This window comes from Henckelia pumila, chromosome 1 (genome assembly GCF_033568475.1).
Source record: "Henckelia pumila isolate YLH828 chromosome 1, ASM3356847v2, whole genome shotgun sequence".
In the NCBI taxonomy this organism is placed as follows: domain Eukaryota; kingdom Viridiplantae; phylum Streptophyta; class Magnoliopsida; order Lamiales; family Gesneriaceae; genus Henckelia; species Henckelia pumila.
The window spans coordinates 178,316,210-178,327,657 of record NC_133120.1 but is presented as its reverse complement, the minus strand read 5'-3'; the positions used below and the strand labels follow the sequence as shown (position 1 = coordinate 178,327,657).

The window sequence follows — 11,448 nt, the reverse complement described above, 5'->3', positions numbered from 1 at the left end:
TCCGTAATTCATTCTTCAAAAATCCATTTTCCTACAAAATTAACCCAGAGAGTGAAATACACACACATGCATTAAAACATTTAAAACACATAAAAATAATATGAATGCACACAAAATAGATATAAAAATAGAATTATTTGCACCAAACACCCATGTGAAATATTGAAAATGCACACTTCTCTCCTGTGAAATTTTAATAGGCATCTTCAACCCTGACCTTTTAAAAAATTAGCACACTCGCCCCTTCAAATGAGTAATTATTGCGCACGCGCCCCTCATGCGACTGGACAAAGATTTTGATATTTTTTTTGCACCAAATACCCCTGTGAAATATTAAAAATGCATATTTTACCCCTGTGAAAATAATTTTTAAATATATTAAACTCATAATACACAATTTTTATTAAAATCCAATTATAAAATATTTAGCAAACATTTTTCGTTTTATTAATTTTATTTTTAATTTTAAATTTATTATGATTATATAATTGTTTTCTAAAAAATATTATTATTTTATCTTGTTATAATTATTTTATTAAACTTTCTTCTTGTTTCCAACTTCTCCATTAAAAATGCTTTGATAAACGAGATTTAAATACCTAAAAGAACCAAAATATTAAATCAAAATGATAAGTGCATGATAAGTACCAAAAATTTTTAATTTTATTTGTTTTTATTTTTTATTTTAAATTTATAATTTTTTTAATTAATTTATTTCTAAAAAAAATATTACTTTATCTCGTTATCATTATTTTATCAAATCACTTCGTCTTTTCAACTTTTCCATTAAACATGATTCATAAATAAGGATTTAAATATCTAAAAATGCCAAAATATTGAACCAAATGATAAGTTTATGAATGTTACTTTTTGAATTTAGAATTATATAAGCATGTTATCTTTTTATTATTTATTACAAATTGTGCAATGCATATTCTCGAAAAATTTAAATTTTGGTTTAATAATATATAATCCTAAATCGAAAAAGCAATATGTTTGAAGTTATCAGTTTAGTTCAATATTTTGGTACTTGAAATTATTTAAATATTTGTTTATGAATGCATGTTTAATGGAAAAGTTGGAAATACGAAGTGAGTTTAATAAAATAATGATAACATGATAAAATAATAATATTTTTTAAAAAATAATTAATTAATGATAATACATTTAAAATAAAAAATAATAATTAATAAAACAAAAAATGTTTGCTAAACATTTATATTTGGATTTTATTAAAAATTGTGTATTATGAGTTAAATAGATTTAAAAATTATTTTCACAGGGGTCAAATATGTTTTTTTAATATTTTACAAGGGTATTTGGTGCAAAAAAAAATCAAAATTTTTGCCCAGTCGCATGAGGGGCGCATGCGCAACAATCACGCATCTGAAGAGGCGAGTGTGCTAATTTTTTAAAAGGTCAGGGTTGAAGATGCCTATTAAAATTTCACAGGGGAGAAATGTGCATTTTCAATATTTTAAAGGGGTGGTTGGTGCAAATAACTCTATAAAAATATCACAAACTAATGCATACAAAATGCACTCATCATATATATTTTCTGTAATGTGTTGGAGGAAACTAGTTTTGAATCTTTTCATTTTATTTGGTACTGTGTTTGGGGAGCCTATAGATTATTGCCAATGTTTCTTGTTACGATTTAGCGAAAATCATGTTATTGTAATACATATGTTGCCTGTTACACGTTCTTTGACGCCTTCTTTGTGCTATTTATGATGCTTGTGGACATGCATCTGCATCAAGTTTAATTTTTATTTAATAATTAGGTATATAATTCTCTTCATGTGTTTTGAGTTCATCGTATGATCTTGCGAACATCGAAAGAATAGAATCATTCTATATATGAACTTATGCTAGCTTCCAGGTGGGGCGTGGAGTACTTGAAATTAGTCAACTATGTGAGGAAGACACATTGATATGCCTAAAGTCTATAAAAGAAGCCTATGGAAATTGGCTTATTAAGGACTATGTTTTCTAAGCTTAAATTATTTGTGTCTCTTTAGAAATATCTTCAATAGTGAACCTTTACATTTTACTACACGCATATGACTAATTAGTAAATTTAAACATTGGATTAATTTGGATTTGCACTTGGTTAGATTTGGACTTGGGCACTGTCTATATTGGGAGGAGAGGAGCTTTTTATTGCTTATTAGAGAGCTCATTGTCCCCTACAATTTTCACTCTACCAGATTTTTATGCATGGTATCTTGATTTTATGGTAATCTCCTCCAGAACATAGTATTTTCTAAACCCAACCTTCTTAGGTTGAGGAGAATATAATATATAGTATTTCAAAAAAAAGGAATATAATATATAGTTCAATTTATTACTTCTACCCAAATCCTTGCATGCATCAAGTCATCAGTAGTTATATTATCTCAGTCGTCAGCGTATGGTGATTTAATATTGGAAGTGTCACTCAGCCGTCAACGTGTGGTGATTTAATATTGGAAGTGCCAAATCCTATATATGTCAGATAAATTTTCCTAGTATACTAGCAGGAGGTGGAACTTGCACTTCTAATTAATGATGATTGTTTTAAGGTAAATTGGAAATGACCAGAAATAAGTATATGCATGATTTAAATGTGGTGAATTTAGAAATATATTGCCAACGGATTGTTTTATTTGTACTCGAAATAAGCGCTCTGTTAGATTATTGCATACCCATCTTCTTAATCTAGTTCCAATATTCAGCAGATGTTGAGAACTGATGTTTCACTTTTTCCCAATCTTGATTTGTGGTGTGACAAGCTTTTTGTTCTATATTTGAGGCATTAAATCTATTTTTTTATGTATGATAAACGTTGCATTGATATAATTATGTGGGAAAAGTATTTCACGGCTTACTGTTTGTTGAGATTTCCCCACTCTCAAAACTTCATTTCTGCCAACAAAATAGAGGAGCTAGCTTACTTCGGGGGATACATACCTAGAATACATATTATTAGTTCTTACACTTGCTTGGAAATATAAATGTCTCGTTTTGTTATACAAAAAATATGTTTCAAATGAAAAAAATATATTGTACATGTGACAAGATTTAAGGTTCAATCCACTTTCCTATCGATTGATAAACTTTGTACACAAATCTTACTCTACTGATAGGAGGAGGTTCTCATCAAAATGCCTAACCGAGTTTATATTGTTTTCTGCCATGTTCAATGCTTTGTGTACCATTCTTTCTTGCGTTGTTCTGCACGAAGTGTTGTACATCAGAGGTACCGTACGTTTATACTATGAAACTTTTAGATATACATTTTATTAATGATCTTCCGGTTTTTTAACGAAATGATGGTTAATAAGGAGATAAATGATAAGTGCCTTTTGTGCACGTAATTTGTGTTGATATTATTGGATAATTGCTTGGTTTCGAGCTGTATTATGTGGAAGTTGTTGTTGTTTTTGTTGGATGTCAGGAATTACAGGAAATAATGAATGTATGATAGAAGAAATCATAGAAGTCAAGTAAAGAGCGAAGCAAGCGAAGATGGTTCGTAGTTTGAAGAAACCTGGACAGACGACTATGCGCGCCCGCGCTTGGTGTGGTGCGCTCGCGCATGAAGTCAAGTTATTAAATGTCTGAGACAGGAAGCTATGCGCGTCCGCCTCTCTTGTGGTGCGTCCGCGCGTCGTAGTCTGTATTACGAAGTGCTGTGTTTAATTTTGGGAATTTTTGGATACTTTTGGAAGGTGTTTGGACGAATCTTAAGGGTATATTTAAGGGTTTTTTCAGACCTAATAAGGGAAAAGAAGCGGCCACTACACAAAAAGAATCTGGAGAGAAAAGTTGTTAAAGTTTCGATCGAGATTTGGAGTTGCTTGGAACGAAGACGAAGACTTTTCAATCGGACACGGAAGAAAGACTTCGGATTTGTTATCTTTACTTTATTTATTTCTTTTGAGATTGAATTATGTTTGAATTTCTGAACATGATTTATATTGCTATGAATTTTATTATGAACTAAACTTTTTAAGTCTAGAGGTCGATGTAGCCTGGTCAAGACATATTTATGAATGGTTGATTTTTATGAATAGAATTCTTCTAAATTAATTGTAATTCTAGGTTTGATAGTCTTTTCAAGTTACTGGACATAAATTGATTTGTCATATTTATTCAGAATCCGGCACTCGGGAAAGGGGATTTAGAATAGGATCAATAGAATTCACACTTTTAATTGTTTATATGACTCGGGAGAGCTTATAACTTTAATAGAACTTAAAAAGAACATTGTTTCACACATATCATTACAAGTAGATTTTGTATATGGATATTGAAATCGATCTGTAATTGATACATTCTATTTGATACTCGGGAGAGGGAAATAGTATAATCTATGTGTTCTTGGTTATTAATTTAAATGAATTCATGAAAATAGATTGATTGAGATTGAATATTGTTGAGACCAGGTGAAATCAAACCTCTAGACTATTTTCCTTTGTTTGATAATCTTTACAGGATTGTGTTTGTGCGCGCTTTTCAATTTTCTATATTTATTTACTTTGTCATTACCCTTCTAAAGTTTAATTTTCTAAATAAAATTAAGACTATTTTAATTGCAAGTATTGAATATTTTCAAATTATTCCCTGTGGGATCGACACTCTATTTTTCACTTTACTAAAACTTGACACTTGTACGCTTGCGAGTAATTTTTCACGACAAGTTTTTGGCGCCATTGCCGGGGAATAATTTTGATTATTTTTTAATCTTGTTACCAATTAGTCGAAGTTTTAATTTAGAGCTTTTATTTATTTTAATCTAATTACTAATAATTTGTTATTGTTCTTAATTTCAGTTTATGCGAAGATCTCAAAGTGCGAATTCTTTGCTCTTTGATCCAGAGATTGAACGAACTGCACGAGCTTTGAGAAGAGCTAGGAGAGAAGAACAACTTAACATGGCTGAAGAAAATGTTAATGAATTGCCCTTGGTGCCAATTAGAGATCATTTTAGGCCGACGATCCAGGCTCACTATTCTGGAATCGCTCGAGGGACAATAAATGCCAACAACTTTGAGTTGAAGCCGACATTAATTAACATGGTTCAGCAGAACCAATTCAATGGAACTGCCACTGCTGATCCTCATTTACATTTGCGCACTTTTCAATAGATTACTGATACTGTTAAGATAAATGGTGTTTCTGAGGATATAATACGCTTACGTTTGTTTCCTTTTTCTCTCAGGGACAAGGCACGGAGTTGGCTGCAGGCATTGCCGCTAGGACGCATAACAACTTGGAAAGGCATGGCTGTGAAATTCTTAGAGAAATTCTTTCCACCATCCAAAGCAACCCAGCTGAAGATTGAGATCAGTACCTTCCAACAGCATGATTCTGAACAGCTATATGAGGCATGGGAAAGGTACAAAGATTTGTTAAGGCGTTGTCCTAATCATAATATTGCAGATTGGGAAGAAATAGAGTTTTTCTACAATGGATTAAATACGCATACAAGAATGTCGGTGGACTCTGCTGCTGGAGGTACTATATTTGCCAAGGACCCCGTTCAAGCTTATGATATGCTGGAACAGATGACTATCAATAGTTATCAATGGCCATCTGAACGTACGGGAGTCAAGAAGGGAGTGTACAGTGTGGATCCTCTTACATCCATTACTGCACAGTTATCTGCGTTGAGTACACAAGTTGCTTCTCTGAACAAGGTGAATATCGCAGAACCTGCAGGTGTATCAGTTGCCATAGAAGAATCTCATCCACCTGAGGAATCTCAATATATCAATCCCAGAGGCTATGGAAATTATCGAGGTAACCCTCCTCCTAATACTTATCATCCTGGTTTACGTAACCATGAAAACTTTTCTTATGCCAACAACAAGAATGTGTTGAAACCCCCTCCGGGATTCAACACAAATCAAGGGGAAGGTAAAGCGTCGTTGGAAGATGTGGTGTCTACATTTGTTATTGAATCTAACAAGCGAATGTCGAGGGCTGAAACTCGAATGGACAGCATGGAGACACACATGTGCAGTTTGGGAGCTATGATGAAATCCATGGAGACACAGATTAGACAGCTTGCATATGCTTTGAAGGATCAAAACAGAGGGCAGTTTCCCAGCAATACTGAAGTGAATCCAAAAGAACAATGCAAAGCAGTTGAGTTAAGAAGTGGGAAGAAGTTAGAAGCTGAAGAGAAGTGCAGAGAAAAAGAAGTAGAAGAACCAGTGGCTGAAGAAATTGTGGTTGAAGAGCCCAAGAAGGAATCTGACTCTAAACCGATGTAGAAGCCACAACTTCCATACCCACAGCGGTTTAAGAAGAAGGCACTTGATGAGCAATTTTCCAAGTTTCTAGATATCTTTAAGAAGATACACATCAATATTCCATTTGCAGATGCCTTGGAACAAATGCCTAACTATGCAAAGTTCATCAAAGATGTAATGTCCAAGAAGAGAAGATTGCAAGACAATGAAGTGGTGAATTTGACAGAAGAATGTAGTGCAATCCTGCAAAAAAAATTGCCACAAAAGCTTAAGGATCCAGGGAGTTTTACTATCCCTTGTTTTATTGGTGGTTCTAAAGTTAATTGAGCGTTATGTGATTTAGGAGCAAGTATTAATTTGATGCCATTTTCTGTCTACAGGACCTTAGAGATTGGAGAAGTCAGGGCAACCACCATCACTTTACAGTTGGCTGATCGGAGTCTCACATATCCTCGAGGTATTGTGGAGGATGTTTTGGTGAAGGTCGACAAGTTCATCTTTCCCGCAGATTTCGTAATTTTAGACATGGATGAAGATGAAGAAACTCCTTTGATCTTTGGACGACCCTTTCTAGCTACTGCACGCGCACTAATCGATGTCCATAAAGGAGAGCTCACACTTCGCGTTGGTGGTGAAGCTGTGATTTTCAACATTTATCATACCATGAGGGAGCCAAGCAAGGTGAGTACATGTAAGAGCATTGAAATTGTTAATTCTCATAATTCCTTTTCATGTGCAGGAAGTAATGACCCACTAGAAAGGTGTTTGGTGGCGGACGAGGTGGTTGATAAGGAAGAAGATTGGGAGTTACATGAACAAAAAATATTCCTAGACAGCGCTCCGAAAGAAAAAATGGTGAGTTCTAAGGAATCTGAAGCATTGGAAAATAGTGCACCTGAGGTATCTCCTGAAACTCATGATCTAAAGCATTGCCTGCGCACCTATGTTATGAATTCCTTGGTGAAAATTCTACTTGTCCTGTTATTATATCTGCTCATTTGTCTGATGTAGAAAAAGATAAATTGTTGCGAGTTCTGAGAAAATTTAAAACTGCTTTAGGGTGGTCAATTTCTGACATTAAGGGTATTAGTCCAACAATTTGCATGCATAAAATTTTGATGGAAGAGTCTTATACTCCTTATGTTGATCATCAGAGGCGGTTGAATCCCGCCATGAAAGAGGTAGTTAAGAAAGAAGTTTTAAAGTTGTTGAATGCGGGAGTGATTTATGCTATTTCTGATAGTAGTTGGGTATCTCCGGTTCAAGTGGTGCCTAAGAAGGGTGAGATTACTGTAGTTAAAAACGAAAATAATGAGTTAATCTCCACACGTACAGTAACTGGCTGGCGAGTTTGTATAGACTATAGGAAGTTGAACAAAGCTACTCGTAAGGATCATTTTCCACTTCCTTTCATTGATCAAATGCTTGATAGACTTTCTGGTTATTGCTATTACTGCTTCTTAGATGGGTATTCAGGTTATAATCAAATTGCTATAGCACCAGAGGATCAGGAGAAGACCCATTTTACGTGTCCCTATGGCACGTTTGCTTTCAAGAGGATGCCTTTTGGATTGTGTAATGCACCTGCAACTTTTCAGCGGTGTATGATGACGATTTTTGCAGATATGGTGGAGGACGTGATGGAAGTTTTTATGGATGACTTTTCCGTATTTGGTACCTCTTTTGATCATTGCTTGCATAATTTGTCTCTTGTTTTGCAGAGGTGTCAGGAAAAGAATTTAGTGCTAAATTGGAAAAAAATGTCACTTTATGGTTCAAGAGGGCATTGTCCTTGGACATAAAGTGTCATCCAATGGACTAGAGGTGGATCGAGCTAAAGTGGTTGCAATTGAGAAGCTTCCACCGCCAAAGAACATAAAGGGCATCAGAAGTTTTTTAGGCCATGCAGGGTTTTATCGGCGTTTCATCAAGGATTTTTCTAAAATCACAAAACCCCTGTGTAATTTACTTGAAAAAGATTCTACATTCATTTTTGACGATGATTGTTTGCAGGCCTTTGAAAAGATAAAGACAGCGTTGACCACAACACCCATCATGATTGCACCGGATTGGAAGGAGCCCTTTGAGCTTATGTGTGATGCTAGTGACTATGCAGTGGGCGCGGTATTAGGCCAGAGGAGAGATAAGATTTTCAGAGCCATATATTATGCAAGCCGCACCATGGATGCCGCCCAGCAAAACTACACTACTACAGAAAAAGAGATGCTTGCAGTAGTTTTTGCTTTTGATAAATTCCGTCCATATTTAATTGGTACTAAAGTAGTTTTTTATACTGACCATGCAGCGATTCGCTACTTGTTTGCCAAAAAGGACGCTAAGCCACGCTTGATAAGGTGGATCCTACTGTTACAAGAGTTTGACTTTGAAATCAAGGATAAGAAGGGAAGTGAAAATCAAGTTGCAGATCACTTATCGAGATTGGAGTTAGAGAACGTGAAGGAGGAGGAAAGCATAAAGGAACTGTTTCCGGATGAACAGATCTTTGAGGTAAGTTCCTATACCCCTTGGTTTGCTGATATAGCGAATTTTTTGTCTTGTGGTGCTATGCCTCCAGAGTTGAATCGACATCAAAAGAAGAAGTTTTTCCATGACGTTAAGTTCTATTTATGGGATGATCCCTATGTTTTCAAACGTTGTGCTGATCAAGTGATTAGACGATGTGTGGCGGGGCAAGAGGCAACTGAAATTTTGGAACAATGCCATTCCTCTCCCTATGGAGGACATTTTGGAGCCACCCGAACTGCCGCTAAGGTATTACAATCTGGTTTTTATTGGCCTACGTTATTTAAAAATAGTTATACCTTAGTGAAATCATGTGATAAGTGCCAAAGAACGGGAAGTATTTCTAGAAAGCATGAATTACCCCTCACAAAAATTTTAGAAGTTGAATTATTTGATGTGTGGGGTATTGATTTTATGGGTCCTTTTCCCCCTTCGTTTGGCTACACTTATATCCTATTTGCAGTGGATTATGTGTCGAAATGGGTGGAAGCAATTGCCACCTCTACTAATGATGCTCGTGTTGTAGTAAAATTTTTGCAGAAGAACATTTTTACACGGTTTGGGACACCACGAGCAATAATCAGTGATGAAGGTACGCACTTTTGTAATAAAATTTTTAATACCTTGCTCGCTAAGTATGGTGTCAGGCATAAGGTGGCGTGTTCATATCATCCGCAAACCAATGGTCAAGCGGAAATTTCTAACCGAGAAATCAAGCAAGTATTAGCGAAGACGGTGAAGATGAATAGAAAAGATTGGGCACTCAAGCTGGATGACGCATTATGGGCATACCGCATTGCGTTCAAAACACCGATTGGGATGTCACCGTATAGGTTGGTGTTTGGTAAGGCATGTCATTTGCCCTTGGAGTTAGAGCATAAAGCATTTTGGGCGGTCAAGAAGCTGAATATGGATATCGAAGCATCGGGGGAGTTACGTAAATTACAGTTGACAGAATTGGACGAGTTTCGAAATGATGCATATGAGAATGCCAAGATCTACAAGGAACAAACAAAGAAGTGGCATGATAAGAACATTGTACCTCGCGAATTCGAACCAGGTCAGAAAGTATTGTTATTTAACTCCCGTCTAAAATTGTTTCCAGGAAAATTGAAGTCCAGATGGTCTGGACCATTTATGGTGGAGAAGGTATATCCGCACGGTGCGATTGAGCTGCGATGTATAGATGGAAGAATATTCAAAGTGAACGAGCAAAGGGTGAAACATTATCATGGTACTGAAGTACGAAGTACTGAGAGTACTCTCCTCACAGACCCGGCTTAAAACTGGTGCAAGTCTGGCTGAGGACTATAAAACAAGTGCTAAATGGGAGGCAACCCATTTGTCCTTTTCGTTTTAATTTTGTATTTTCGGTTTCTGCTTTGCATTTTGTTATTTCCTTGTTAGTTATATATATATATATATATATATATATATATATATATATATATATATATATTTTGTCCTTTATTTCATTTTCAGGAACCAATTCCAAAATGTCACGCGCGGCCACGTGTCCCGAAAACTACAACTGAAGAACTGGTCCAGACGGCTATGCGCGCCCGCGTCTCCTGTGGCGCGCCCGCGCGTGAAGAAAGGCCAATCTCAAAATTATTTACAGTGCACTATGTGCGCCCGCTTCACTTTATGCGCGCCTGCGCCCGAAATCAATGAACACAAGTGCAGTTCTACAGAGTGCTATGCGCGGGCGCTGGTCACTAGAGCGCGCCCGCGCGTCGCTTTACGAATAAAAGAACATGAACAGTGCCCTATGTGCGCCCGCCGTTCCTTACGCGCGCCAGCCCCGCCTAAACTTATTGCCCGATTTATTTCCCTTCTTTCTCTCATTCCCTTTTTCTATTTTTACCTTATATTTCCTTTTCTTCCAAATCTTTTCTCTCCAAAATGCCGTTTTTTTTCTCCCTTTCTTTTTCTATTGTAATTGTTTTCCCTTTTATCTCTATATTTTTGTTCTTTTCTCTTAATTCATCCTCTCTACCTTATAAATTTTCGTTTCCTCTAATCTCTAACCTCTCGTTCACGGGTAAGGCATCAAGCTTGGTGCAAGGCTATACGTTTCTGGGTTATTGTGGATTTTTCTCTTTCTTTAGTGGTAAGTTCTCTATTCACGTGTGTGCCCACTTTTCTGTTTATTGGGTTCTTGAACTGGAAGGAGCTTTTGGAGAGGATTTGTCATTTCGTGGGGTGAATTGATTGTCGTAGTGTTAAATTGAAGTGTAGAGGTGGGGTGACTGGAATTATTAGTTGTGGGTATCAAGATTGTTGAATTGTTCTTGTGAATTGCAAGTTCCTATTGTGCCTGCCAAGTGTTTGATTTATGGCTCCTAAGAAGAAAACAAAGTTGGGGGAATCTTCTTCTTCCACCCCTGATTTTGATAATCATCGTTTTTGGAATCCAACGGCCGAAGCAAATTATCAAGAGTTGCTTTCTAAGAATATTTTGCCTGAGAGAGGATTTGACACTACCATTGGTTTTGAGCCAAATGGAATTATTAGATGCAATGTCGGGGATGAGGCGATACAGCGTCAATGGCTTCAATTTGTTAAGCAGCCTCAAGAAGCTGTTATTTCAGTGGTGCGAGAGTTTTATGCCAATCTGAAAGTTAAACACGTTGACTTCAAAGTATTAGTCAGAGGACACATGGTGCCGTTTGATTCGGTT

At 36.2% G+C, this 11,448-nt stretch overlaps 1 non-coding gene across 1 annotated transcript; it reads right to left on the bottom strand.

Moving 5' to 3' along the window:
• Positions 1-5,316: 5,316 nt before the first annotated feature.
• On the bottom strand, positions 5,317-5,422 carry LOC140876976 (small nucleolar RNA R71). Its single transcript, XR_012149198.1, has one exon. It is a non-coding gene; the product is annotated as a small nucleolar RNA R71 (small nucleolar RNA).
• Between the last annotated feature and the right edge of the window lie 6,026 nt (positions 5,423-11,448).